Consider the following 14,889-nt stretch of genomic DNA (forward strand, 5'->3'; position numbering starts at 1 on the left):
GGCATCCTATTTAATATTATTACAGATAGCTAAATGTAAAAAACTGAATTCCATTAGCGAAGAAATCCTTAAACCTTCTTTGATTGCTGCTTGTAGTTGAAAGGTGGATATCTGACATGGACAGAAACACAACTCACTGAAAAAATTAAAAAATCAACGTTGTTTGCATTACAACTGGACGAATCTACGGATATTCAGAACAACAGCATTTTACTTATATATATATGTTATATCAACCATGATGAAAGTGACATGAAGGAAGACATTTTAATTACAATAAATTTAGTTTAGTCCTTTATCCAAGTGTAAGCAAACAAAGTTTACACCTGAAAATATCTTCAGGACTAAAGTAAGGTGGTACAACACTTGGGCAACTCGCAGCAAAGGTGGATCAAACTCTCATTACTCCCTGTCTCAGTATCTCCCATAATGCAAAGTACATCTCCTTGTGGAAATGTATAATGCTATGCATTAAGGTAAGGGCCACTATCCAGACCGGTTTCGGCCTTTATTGAGGTCTCATCAGTGGGATGCAGTCCCAGAGGTGGTGATACCAAGGCAGAAGCAATAGGAAAGGTCATATTTATGAGTTGCCAAAAGGTCTACCACCTTATTATTCTATTACTCTGGATTAACTTAGGCAACTCGCAACAAAGGTGGACCAAGCTCTCATCACTCCTTGTGTCAGTATCTCCCATAATGCAAAGCACATCTCCTTCGAGTTGCCTAAGTGTTGGAAGTTTATTTTTCACTTGGTTAGACTACAATAACTTTAGTTTAATCCTTTATCCAAGTGTAAGCAAACAAAGTTTGCACCTGAAAATATCTTCAGGACTGGGGTAAAATAGTGCAACACCAGGCAACTCCGAGCAAAGGTGACCAAGCTCTCATCACTCCTTGTCTCAGTATCTCCCATAATGAAAAGCACATCTCTTTGCGGACATGTATACTGCTATGCATTAAGGGAAGGGCCACTACCCAGACCAGTTTTAGCCTTTATTGTGGTCTCATCAGTGGGAGGCAGACCCAGAGTGGTGATACTACGGCAGAAGCAATGGAGAGGTCATATTTACCTATATGAGTTGCCAACCGGTGTATACCACCTTATTATTAAATTACTCTGAATTTAGAGAAAGATGTTGGAAGTTTATTTTCAGGTGCAAACTTTGTTTGCTTACACTTGGATAAAGGATTAAACAAAATTTATTATAGTCTAACCAAGTGCAAAATAAACTTCCAACATCTTTCTCTTAATCCGGAGTAATTTAATAATAAGGTGGTACACCAGTTGGCAACTTGTATAGGTAAATATGACCTCTCCATTGCTAATGCCATGGTATCACCACTCTGGGTCTGCCTCCCACTGACGAGACCACTCAACAAAGGTCGAAACCAGTCTGGGTAGTGGTCCTTCCCTTAATGCATAGCAGTATACATGTTTGCAAGGAGATGTGCTTTGCATTATGGGAGATACTGAAACAAGGAGTGATGAGAGCCTTTGTCCACCTTTGCTACAAGTTGCCAAGGGATGTACCACCTTACCTCAGTCCTGAAGATATTTTCAGGTGCAAACTTTGTTTGCTTACACTTGGATAAAGGTTTATACTAAATTTATTATAGTCTAACCAAGTGCAAAATAAACTTTCAACATTTTAAATATTTCTGAATTACCTACGCACACTACTAGCAGTGAAATTTTCAAAGTTTTAAATGGTTTCATTGAAGAGAGAAAGGTCCCAAATGAAAAAATTGCATTGGAGTTTGTAGTGATGGTGCTGCCTATCTTACAAGTAGAAATTCAGGTTTAGTCACTAAAATTAAGGATATGGCATGCAGTAACTTATTGCCAATGCATTTGTTACATTCATAAGAAAAACCTGGCCTCCAAAAAATGGCACCTGAACTTAATGAAGTCCTCTCTCAATCTGTTAAAATTATTAATTATATAAAAAACAGTGCTTCAAATACAAGACTGTTAAAAGCATTGTATGATGAAGTGGGCTCTGATCATCAAAATCTCTTCTTTTCAATTTGGAAGTTTGTTTGCTGTCCTGCGGTACAGGTCTCAAAAGGTTATATGAACTCTGAAAGGAAGTTGAGCTGTTTCTAATTGATAAGAAAAGTGACTTGTCCCATTATTTCCAGGATAAGAAACGGATAGCCAGGCTGGCATATCTCGGTGATATATTTTCTTACATAAATGAGTTGAATTTAAAACTTCAAGATTCAGATACAACAATATTTAATGCTTGGAACAAGAGTGAATTATTCAAAAAGAAACTCAAACTCTAGCTTAATGTGACTGCAAAAAGAAATAATGAAATGTTTCAGTCGTACTCATATTATGTAAGCAGATGATTTCTATTCACAGAATTCAGTTTCAGATATTCTTGAAGATGTTGTTTTCGTTTGAAACGTATTATCCCAAACATGAGGATCCCTGGGACAAAATATGTGGATTGTGAATCCCTTTGTTGAACACAAAGAGACAGCCCTTTTCCCATGAAGAAACCGTTCAACTTATCAAATTATCATCAGACAAAGCAGTGGAAAGTACTTATAATTCTATGAGTAATTCGAAATTCTGGATAAGAATGAAAAATTAATATCCAAATTTACACGATAGCAATGAGATTTCGTCTTTGTTTTTCCACCACATATCTTTGTGGAAGTGCATTTTCTGCCATGACTGTGCTTAATACAAAAGAAAGGAACCACCTGCGACTTTCTGACTGACTCCATTTGGATATCACTTCAATCCATCTCAGAATTAATAAGCTAACGGGCAGAAAACAGCAACAGAAGTCTCATAAGCCTAACCGAAACCTTCAAAAACTCAGTTGTAATAAAAGAAACTAATTTTAACTTTTTCAATAATTTATAATTGCTGTGTTAAAGTGCTACATTTTTAAATTCAAAATATTAATTAGTATTGGAACTAGTGTTTAGAATTGAGAGATTCATATATTTTTATTTATTAAATTACATACTTTGCATATAAAAATATCTGGTGTGTGTATGTGATAAGTGTTTTGCCAACAAGTTGGCATCCTTCTGCTGCTTTTCCTGTTAAGTTGACTTCTATGGTGAGTTATTATTATTATTATTATGTAACACATTCAGGGAGTCCAAGCAAGGACTTGTTGTGGGAGGGCACACTACTATATTTCACTAAATACATTTCATCCTCTCCACTACTACCTAATTCTCCAACTACAACACTACTACCATCAATGCCTTCTATCACCCATCATCATCAACAACAGTGTTTTTTGTCTATAAATTGCGTGTGTTCTGAATGCCGATTTGTCTGTATGCAGGATGAAAAACCCGAGTTTCTGGGAGAAAAAATCCTGCTGGCACTGTATGAGATCGGCTAACTCACCTTCAACTGAAAAAGCCGATGTAAGGATTCCCCCTGTCATTATGAGAATCGAATACAGGTCTTTCTCCAATTGAAGGGCACAATGTTCTGATGTTTTTTCAATTGCACTACAGCAGCTAAAAAGTTCCTGCAGTTGGCGACTAGACTTGAACCTAGGTCTAACTTCGAGCGGCCATGTGCAGAGGACACAAGCGCCACTCCCACTGCGCTACACAGGCCTCACAATCCTCAGTAATGCTTCCTATTTCATTTTTGCCTTAATCCAACATCTAAAAATATAAGGTGCTCAAACAAAGCTACAATGCATAAATATTTTTCGGCAAACACACTGAATAAATATTTTATTAATTTTGGTGTTATATTTTTTTTCAACCCAACATCATTAAAATCAATTTAATAATACAATAATCAATTTTACACTGAATAATATTATAAATTTTTGGTGATCAGAATTGGATATGTCAATGAAAATCAGCACAAATTAATTTAATGATGCTGGCCTGAAAAGACTACAAGATTTCATTAGACCTGGATAACTAATTTAAATGTAATTTTATATTTGTCAGCATGACACACTGTATACATAAGTGTACTAATACTCTTTATTAGTGTAGCTAATAAAGCTAAAATTAATTATTAATACTTATGTTAGTTAAATGTATGAACTTTAAAAAATTTTGGAACGGTATTAATGAGTAAATTTGTTGGGAGCAGGTCCTCATCTTATAAAAAAAGAATTTATTGGGCAACGGTCTCACAAAGGTTGAGAACCACTGGTATAGACAAAATAGGCATAAAGATGGAGAAGCAGGTTATGCACAATTAAAACCATGTCTTGATTTACTGAACTACCCTATGTATAGAGTATTTACAACCTCGATCTCGGGCTTACATGAATCAAAGTATTGGTTCTTGGCTTGATTGAATTTATATCTTCTCTTCTCTCAACAGAGTAATTCAGATCAAATACCCTTGATGTCAAGGGGCATTATATCAAGCAATACTTAGTCTTTGTTTCAGTTGTAAGCAGTAGTGTAGCTAAAGCTTTTGCCGTCCGGGGCAGTCCCTGAGTTTGCCGCCCTTCTCAATACACACCAAAACACTACAAAAAGTCAAAATGACGTATAGGGAAATAAATTAAAACACTATGTTTATTTTTGAAGTAAAACTTTAATTTCAACATTCTAAAATGTTGTATTTCTTGCTTTTCTGTTAGCAAAATCATCAATGACATTGCCGAAGTCTATTTCATCGTTAATGTAGGTAATTCTTAATCAATTTATTTAGAAAAACTCCTCTCAACTAGCAACACTTACAGCAATTGTGAAGAAAATTCGGAGTAGTATTACAATATTTGGTTAATGAGTTGTGCTTAAGGGTTAATGGGATGCTTAAGGGTCAAAGCTGTATAACTGAGAGGAGACCTCCACATAGTCTTTAAAGGAATGCGGAGAACCGACCAGGGCTTCTGACCTAATGTCCAATCCTCACCTTCTCGTAGTGCACCCTGTTGGGTATCTACTTGGATACTGAACGGACGAGGATGGGCTGGCAATTTGGGATTTAGCCGACCAAATTGTATTCTTATTGGTTAAACCAAAATATAGAATGATGGTACAACATGACAAAATTTCATTCTGGCTGGAGCGTCGCCCGGTTAAACAAGGCCCCCGTTGTTTTCGCCAGGGAACCAGGGCGAACAGCGAAAAGTCAACTACTGGAACAAATCTGAAAATAAACCCCAACTCAACATCACCAGAGTTAAAGATCGGTACTATCAACGTAAGAAGCCTGAATGGCAAAGAAATGGAGCTAGCTGAGGAATTAGATAAGTACCAGATCGACATAATAGGGGTGACTGAAACAAAAAAGACCAAAACTGGTGAGATCTTTCTGAGCAATAAATACAAAATGTTATATTCAGGCAATGATAATCAAGGAAAAGAAGGAGTAGCCATAGTATTCAACACAAAATACGAGGCTAATCTTCTTGAATGGCAGTCAGTCTCAAGTAGAGTAATGTGGGCAAATATGAGAATGGGGAACTGGACAATGAGACTTATTTGTGCCTATGGTCCCACAGAAGGTTCTACTAAGGTAGAAGTGGAGGAATTTTTTGAGGCTTTAGAAAAAGCAACTGACAAAATGAAAAATGAAAAGTTGGTCCTTGTTGGGGATCTAAATAGCAGAGTAGGAAATGATTGTGAGACATACAAAAATATTTTGGGAAAATTTGGAGAAAAGAGCAAAGCTAATAATAATGGCAAATACCTGTTGGATTTCTGCTCAGGACATGGACTGGTCATTACTAACACCATGTTCCAACATAAAAATGTGCACAAATTCACATGGAGAGAAGAGGCTAGGAATAAGAAAAGTTTCATTGACTATGTTATTGTTGATAGTGATGTTTTCTCCCTGGTGCAGGACACCAGAGTGTACAGCTGATTTTAAATTGGAAGTGATCACTATTTAGTCTTGAGCAGGATAAAATTGAATTTCATATTGAAAAGAATAACATGTAAGAAAGTTTTAAAGCGAATAAAAGTTGAGCAGCTCTCAGATGTGAACTGTAGGCTAAAATACACAAAGATTATTGAAGAAAAAATGAAAGAGTTTGAGAACAGGAATCAAACCTTGGAGATTCAGTGGCAAACTCTGAAGAAAACATTGATTGATTCTGCCAGAGAGGCATGTGGTGAGGTTATCTGTAAGGATAAAAAAATCAGAACTCCCTGGTGGACACAGGAAGTTAAAGAGGCAGTGAAGGAAAAGAAGAAAGCATACCAAAAGTTCCTGTCAAATAAGTCAGCTTGTGCTCTTAGAGAATATAGAGACAAATGCAAGAATGCTAAACACTGTGTAAAACTAGCTAAACAAAAGTCATGGGAAGACTTTGGCAAGAATATAGAAAATAAATATCAAGAAGGTGGCAAAATATTCTGGAGGTTGTTGAAGAAGCTTAAGAATGGAGGAAAGAGTGCTGTAAAAGGAATTAGAGATGATAAAAGTGACATGAAAATGGGAGAAAAAGATATCCTTGAAGTATGAAGTAATTACTTTTAAAAACTGCTAAATGAAACAAGCAGTGATGACAGCACAGTGGTAAAAAACTGACCAGGCATGCAGTCAGGAATACATATCCATACTAGAAGTAGAAAAAGCCATCAAAGGCTTGAAATGTGGAAAGGCAGCAGGAGTAGATGATATTCGACCAGAAATACTGAAGTATGGTGGCATAAAAGTCTTACAGTGGCTGCACTGCATAGTTCAGAAAGCCTGGACAGAGGGACGAATTCCTGATGATTGGAGTAGAGCTCTCATAGTACCCATATATAAAAAGGGAAATAAAACTGCATGTGAGAATTACAGAGGTATTTCCCTACTGAGTATTCCTGGCAAGATCTATGCAAGTATACTTGAGAAACGGTTGAGAAGAATTGTGGAAGAAAAGCTTGGTGAAGAACAAGCTGGATTCAGGCCAAATAGAGGCTGTCAGGATCAGATCTTCACTTTACGACAAATAGTTGAGAAAGCATGGGAATATAACAAAGATCTGTATTTAAGTTTTGTCGATCTGGAAAAGGCATATGACAAGGTGCCAAGAGAGAAGCTATTCAATACGCTGCAGTTATATGGTATCAATGGGGCATTATATCAAGCAATACTTAGTCTTTATTTGAGTTGTAAGTCAGCAGTTAGAAATGAAGGAAGTACAGGAAGATGGTTTAATGTTAAATCTGGTGTGAGACAAGGATGTACATTATCCCCTCTGTTATTCATTATCTATATGGATCACATTATGAAGGAAAGTGGTATTAAACATGATATCAAAATTGGAGATGTTAATGTCAGCTCTTTGCTTTATGCGGATGATGTTATACTTCTAAATAAATCTGCTACAAGTCTGCAAGATTCTCTGACTAAATTGAATAGCTGTTGTAATAGATATGGTATGAAGGTCAGCAATAAAAAGACAAAGACAATGAAAATAGGCAGAATCATTGAAAATGTCAACTGTGTTGTGAATGGAGAACCTGTGGAACAAGTAAAACATTTCAGCTATTTAGGCACGATTTTTACTGAAGACGGTAAATTAAATATAGAAATAGACAACAGAATCAGCAAAGCTGGTATGGTGGGAAGTCAACTGAATAAATTCATATGGAATAAGAGAGAAATTAGTCGGAACACTAAATTAGCTGTATACAAGACAGTGTTCAAACCAGTTGTAACTTATGGATCTGAGAGCTGGGTCAGAAGTAAAACACTTGACCATAGACTAGAGACCACATATATGAGAGTCCTGAGAAAGATTATAGGGGTGAACAGATGGCATCAATGGCAATATCATATTAAAAACGAGGATATTAGGAAAGAACTTGACATTGTCAGCATCCAGGAATGCGTTAGCAGAGCTAATCTCAGGTGGTATGGTCACTTAAACAGAATGGGCGAGGAAAGATTAGCAAAACAAGCGTTCTCTGCCAGGTTGGCAGCAAAACGACCCAGAGGAAGACCAAGATATAGGTGGATTGATACAGTACAAAGTGCTTTAGACGATAGAAATATAAGATCTGATAATGTTGGAGTCTTGACAAGTAACAGACTGATTAGGAGGAAAATTGTAGATAGGAAATTAATAATGATGTAATTTTTTTCATGTAGTACTATCATATCCTGTACACCCCTTGAGGATACATGGCAGGAATTTGATGATGATGATGATGATGAGTTCTCGAGACTGTATTTTAGAATTAACAGCAAATGTTCAAAGTGCTGCCCGGGGCGGACCGTCCCCTCTAGCTACGCCTCTGGTTGTAAGTCAGCAGTTAGAATTGAATGAAGTACAAGAAGATGGTTTAATGTTAAATCTGGTGTCAAACAAGGATGTACATCATCCCCCTCTGTTATTCATTATTTATATGGATCACATTATAAAGGAAAGTAGTATTAAATCTGATATCAAAATTGGAGATGTTAAAATCAGCTCTTTGCTTTATGTGGATGATGTTATAATTCTAAATAAATCCACTACTAGCCTGCAAGATTCCTTGACTAAATTTCTTCCGAATAGAAAATCTGGTTTTTTGCATTAAACATGTTGGGAAAAGGGAAGACTAGATAACAAATCATTCTACAGTTATTTGGGTGGGGAATAAACTTTTTTGCTCTCCCCTTAAATCTTTAAGAATTTGCAGAGGATGGGAGTTACGTGTCTTAACATCTTTTGTGATATATACTGAAATATTCATAATGCTATTTATCATATATTGTACTTCAGGTGTATGCTACATAATCATGAAATGAAATTATTTATTATTATTATTATTCGTGACACCTCCAAGGAATCCGAAGACTCATCGCGGGAGGATACCCACTATACAACTGTCTTCACCACTAACACTTATTTACATATCATAAGCACATGTTATCACCGAAGCATAACATTTCAGCTTCATATACAGATGAAAGAAAGAATGTTACTGCTAAGTAAACACGGCATGTTTCTATATGTAAGGAATAGAGATTTGCACCTTTTATGGCAATTACAAAAAGGATTGGTTCACAACAAAAGACTTACCACACAAGGATCTTTTTTGTATATGAATAAAAAAAGATTAATTCTGATTAAAATGCATGTTCATGCTTCATGGATAAAAACAAATTACTGACTATGCTGACTAAACTAAATTTACCAGACTTTTTGCTTTGTCATGCAGGCATTTTCATGAATGAGCACTTGCATGTGAGCACCTCAAAAATGAGAGTCAGACAAACATTGATTTTTTTAAAGTTTATTTTTTATTATAATGATGCAAATATGGCTGCATCACCATTCCAAATATCTGGAAGATTATTTTTGAGACCTATATATAGATCAACAGTCAAGATAACCTGGATCTGTAGCACATTTCAGTTGATTCCACAAAATTATTCATTATTATTATTATTGTCTGACCTCCGGGGGATCAATGGACTCATCGTGAGAGAATCAAATTCTCTTATTCAAAAAGATCATCGAACCATGCTTTAAACCCATTCAGTTTCTGCACTCACTGGTCACTCTTCATGCAAAGAACTTCTCACTTCCCTGCTCACACTCTCCTTATACTGCTTCCAGGGATGGCCTCTAGTTTTACCTTTTCCTCCCTCTTTTCCATGAAAAATCCACTCAAAGTAATCTGCTAACTCCTACCCAACTTATGTCTTAATCATATCCTCTCTTCTCTTTTATATTCATGAGGCTCTGCAAAATGCATTCCCTCAATCTCTCATCATATCTGACATTCCATAGACCTGACACTGACTTAGTAAACTTTCTCTGGACCATCTTCAGTATATTCTCATCCCCTTGAAAACCAGGTGACCAAATTGGTGTACACTTGTCCATATGTGCCCTGATCTAAGCTTTATACAAGGGAAAACTCTTTACAACCATAAAACCATGAAACCATAACTCTTTGCTTCTCAATGTCAATATCTCCATATTATTACCATAATCAATTGTGATGTTTTTCACTTTTAGCAATACGATCTCTAAACTTCAAGTCTCTGTCCACCATCATCACTTCCAGATCTCTTATCTGTTCTATCTCCTTAAAATTTCTCCTTTAATTCTATATCCAGCCAAATCACATAGTCTGTTCAGTTTCTTTGGCAAGACCACAACATCTGCTTTACTTCTCATAGTTCTTTCCAACTTTGCATCACCTACAGATCTCCAGTTAAACCAGTCCCAGTGTCATTAACATAAAAGTTAAACAATAACGGTCCCAAAGCAAATCTCTGTGGCACTGCACTAGTGACCTATTTTTTTCGGATACCACTCTTCTTATACACAACCTGCTGATACCTATCTGACAACCAATCAGCTATCCAGCTCAGTAGCTTATCTAATTCCATCTGTTTCAATTTGCTACTTGCTTGCCATGTGGCAATCTATCAAAGGCCTTTGAAAAATCCAAGTACACCACTATATATGAATTTCCTTTATCCAGTGAATTTGTCACCATCTTCTAATACATAAGCAGATTGCTAAAACATAACCATCTTCGTAACAATCCCATGCTGACCATCATATAAAGAATACTACTATTATCAACCAATTTCTAAATCTTAGTTCTCTCTAACACCTTAACAACAATCTCACATACAGAGAATGGCCTATAATTTGTAGCCTCAGTCTTACTCCCCCCCCCCCACTCTCTTGTAGAGTGGAACAATTTTTCCCACCCTCCTTTCCTTTCAGACTCGTCCTGTTACAAGACTCATGTTAAACAAAGGTGCTATTAATTTTCACAGAGCGTTCCTTCAAGATACACTTGATAGATTGTATAGTTCTATTTGCCTTATCAACATCAAGTTTATTTAATTCCTCATAAACTTCCTGCTCATTCACTATACTACAGCTTCTCATGATTGATATTGCCTTCATTTGCACATTTCCCAATCTTTAGCAACCCAAATAAATATCTTATTCTATCAACCTCCACCTCACATCATACTGCTTCAAAGCCATGGCCATCTTTTTCCCCTTATATCTCAACCTTGTGCAGACATAATTCCCCAGCTATCATCAGCAGTACATCTCCCCCTCCCTCCCTTTTCTATCTTCACAAAAAAACATCTATTTCTATTCCTGTTGAGAAGTCATTCTCATCCAACTATGTTTTACTTATTCCAACTATTTTGGGGCAGAACAATTCAGTTTGTGCAACAATTTCATCTTCCTTATTTCATGTCCCTATTTCTAGAGATTCAGCAGATATTCATTTGTGTGTGCCATTTTGATTTTGTAGTGCTGTTGTATGCATGTACTGAGTCTTTGTTTAAACAAGTATTTCCCAACATTTTTTGGATCATGCCCATCTCAACATCTCAGAGATTTTGATGTCCGCTCCCCTCGTCAACAATAGTGAGTGTTTTGAGTATATCAATGATGAGGTGACAAATGCAACATCATTTTCTAATTGCCCCCCAAAATATTCAAATTGTCTCAACATGGCAATATCAAAATTTCAATGCGGGGCATATGCCCCACGTTGAGAAACACTAGTTTAAACTGAAGCAGATGTCATGAGATCAAAAACAAATATCTTAATTGGTTAAATTAAATTTAATTATAATCCTGAAATGTTTCTTTCATAAAGCCAAATATAAAAGAATTCACTGTCTCTGTTTGTATCATTATCAATGATATATGTAATAAAAGTTCATTTTAAAATGTAAATGTAATGTTCATTTTAAGATGTAATAGAATTAATAAGAAAACAGTTTTAATTGGACCCAGAGTCAAATAGCTCAGTTTCAGTTTCATTTTATACCATAAATATCGCTAGTTCCCCACTGTAGGCTATTAAGTTATTTCATACTTAATGGAATAACTTTAACAGCATATTGTAATTCGATTGGTGGTAAAGGAATTATTATTAGTTTCATAGTAATTCTGAACTAATTTATTTACACAGATATAAATGTTTTTTTTTTTTCTTCTTTAATTTACTGGATTATTCAGTTCCCAAGCTGTAAACATCCAGTGTTCCTGCATAAAAAAATAAAAATAAAATAAAACAGAAAAAGTCTTCTTATCTAATTCTATTACTTCTTGTTTTCCTTATGCACAATGTAGGTTTTATTCTGAATGTAGTGCATAGTCCAGGAAAAAAAAAAAATAGCAAACTATGAATGTGTATTTCAGAGTGTATCACTTTTAATACATGAAATGTATGTAAAATCAACAGTACCTTTTTATTATTGAAGCACACATCCAAGATTTTTTTTATGATGGTGATTATGCAGCATTTCTAGTCTGTGGCTGCAGCAGATGTGAAATGTTATTTTTCAGTTGAATAATATAAGTGGGTGTCATAGTACACACATTCTTTCAGTATGTCCCACCATCCTCTTAAATTCTTTAACAGTATGCCACTGGGTGGGTGCTAAATTTTTATCTAGTGCTCCATCCATATGCACATTGTGTGAAGGTCTGTTTCCTTCTTGTGTGTTGCATCAGAACAGATCCAGTCTCTGGGAACAGAACCAACATAGGACATGTTTTGTTGGTTCATCTTACTAAAACTGCTGTTCAAAATTTTTCTGCAGCATTTGTAACTTTCACAATGACATCATGAAATTTTACTTGCAACAGCTGTTGCACACAGTGATAAATGCATTTTAGTCTCCCCAACCCCCACACCCCAGGACATAATGTGCATAAATCTACAGATGTTTTTTATAAGAGATATACTATTGAATTTTGAAATAGTTAACTTTTTATATATAGAAATCAAATTGGACATATTCATAGTAAACGTGATGTATGCATATGTATATTTTTCATATAATGTACACTCAGCATCAGTTGGAGTGAATTTTTCCTTTTTTTTACCCCATTCCCAGTTGTTTTCAGATACTGTTATATAGTTGTTTTCAGATACTGTTATATCTTAGGAAGGACCTCCTGCGATGAGTCTTTTGACTCCATGGAGGCCTGAACAATAATGATGATAATAATAATAAATTGAATAACTGTTGCAATAGATATGGTATGAAGGTCAGCAATAAAAAGACAAAGACAATGAAAATAGGTAGAAGCATTGAAAATATCAATTGCATTATGAATGGAGAACCTATAGAACAAGTAAAATATTTCAGCTACTTAGGCACAATTTTTAGTGCAGATGGTAAATTAAATATGGAAATAGACAATAGAATCAACAAAGCTGGTATGGTAGGAAGTCAACTGAATAAATTTATATGAAATAAGAGAGAAATTAGCCAAAACAATAAATTAGCTGTATACAAGACAGTGTTAAAACCCATTTTAACTTATGGATCTGAGAGCTGGATTAGAAGTAAAACACTTGACCAGCGACTGAGACCGCAGATATGAGAGTCCTGAGAAAGATTAGGGTCATGAACAGATGGCATCATTGGCAATATATTATATTAAAAATGAAGATATTAGGAAAGAACTTTATATTGTCAGCATCCAGGAATGCATTAGCAGAGCTAATCTCAGGTGGTATGGTCACTTAAGCAAAAAGGGAGAGGAAAGATTAGCAAAACAAGTGTTCTCTGCCAACCTGGCAGAGAACAGTTGTTTTGCTGATCTTTAATCTCAAAAAGACCCAGAGGAAGACCAAGATATAGGTGGACTGAAATATAAGATCTGATGATGGAGTCTTGACCGGTAACAGATTGGTATGGAGGAAAATTGCAGGTTAGTAATGATGCAAGTTTTTCATGTAGTACTATCATATCCCATACCCCCCCCCCTTGAGAGTACATGTCAGGAATTGATATTGATAATACCCTTGATATCAGCATGTCAGATCATAATTCAGTCCTCCCAGTTTACTTGTATGGAACAAGTAAAGATCAGTCCTAGCCCATGAATACCTGCAAAATGGAACAGAAGGAGCAGTGAGTTTTTTTAATGAAACATCAGACTATGTGTTCCAAAATGGAATAATGTTACTTGGAACAGGGATACATGGGTGAAAGAAGCAGTAAGAACATGAATGAATTCAGCCATGAATATGCTTTCCTCAAAATGAAAAAGTTAAAAAGACATGTATAAAAAGAAAGGGAGAAACTGGTTCACAGCAAACCAATGTTATGATATATAGAATGCAATGACATCAGAAACATTGAATGTTGTCAATTTCAGAACAACTCGAGATTTGTTATCTTATCTACTGTTGCAGAGACAGTGTCTACATTGTGGCGAATATGCCTTTTTAGATAGTGATTGTCATCAAGCTAAATATTTCAACTGTATGGAGATCACACATATAGATCTGGAATAGCAGAAAGAAGCAGAAGAAAGAAAATTTAAACTAAGAATGCAACAGTGCTTAGAAGAAACCCTTTCAGCTGCATTCATCAACTCTTATACAGTTCCATTCACTCCTTAAATTTATCCCACACATTCACAAACTGCAAACTTTTTGCCTCAGTGTTCTACCATCACATCATTCATGATTTTTACTTACTGTCTCATCATCACTATCTTAAAAGCATAACACATTACTGTCTTTTCCATTCTCTTATCTTCCATTGTCTCTCTCTCTTCGATAATCATTCTCACATTTTCATTCTGCATAAGCAAATCGGTGCTCCTACAACCACCAACCTACAGCCAACAACTAAAAAGCTCATTTATTCCTAATATTCAAAGGCATCAGCAGGCCAATTCTCTCTCATTAAAAGCAAAACATGTGCATTACCACACTTCTAATAATGAAATGTCTGTATGGTACCACTTTTAAATAGTTCATCTTTAATTTAGAATCTCCCTTCATTGCTATTACTGTCTAAAAGTTGAAATTTAGTTAGTGTCAGCATGGAGGTACATTTCAAATGCATGTACACTATATCAAAAAATAGATTGCATGTTACTGACATGTATATATATATATATATATTGACTATTAACAAACAAGAGAAGAAAATTATCTAATTTTGGTTTGACTTTGCTGGCCTGGTTAGCCGAGTGG

At 35.6% G+C, this 14,889-nt stretch overlaps 1 protein-coding gene across 3 annotated transcripts in view; it reads right to left on the reverse strand.

Annotated features, from left to right (window-relative positions):
* LOC150105441 (peroxisomal carnitine O-octanoyltransferase-like) overlaps positions 1-14,889 on the reverse strand; it is a 311,316-nt gene that overhangs the window by 45,919 nt on the left and 250,508 nt on the right. The gene's annotated exons all lie outside the window — the stretch shown is intronic.

The sequence above is a fragment of the Typopeltis vanoorti genome, chromosome 6 (genome assembly GCF_054136105.1).
Source record: "Typopeltis vanoorti isolate ZY-2024b chromosome 6, IOZ_Tvanoo_1.0, whole genome shotgun sequence".
Taxonomy (NCBI): domain Eukaryota; kingdom Metazoa; phylum Arthropoda; class Arachnida; order Uropygi; family Thelyphonidae; genus Typopeltis; species Typopeltis vanoorti.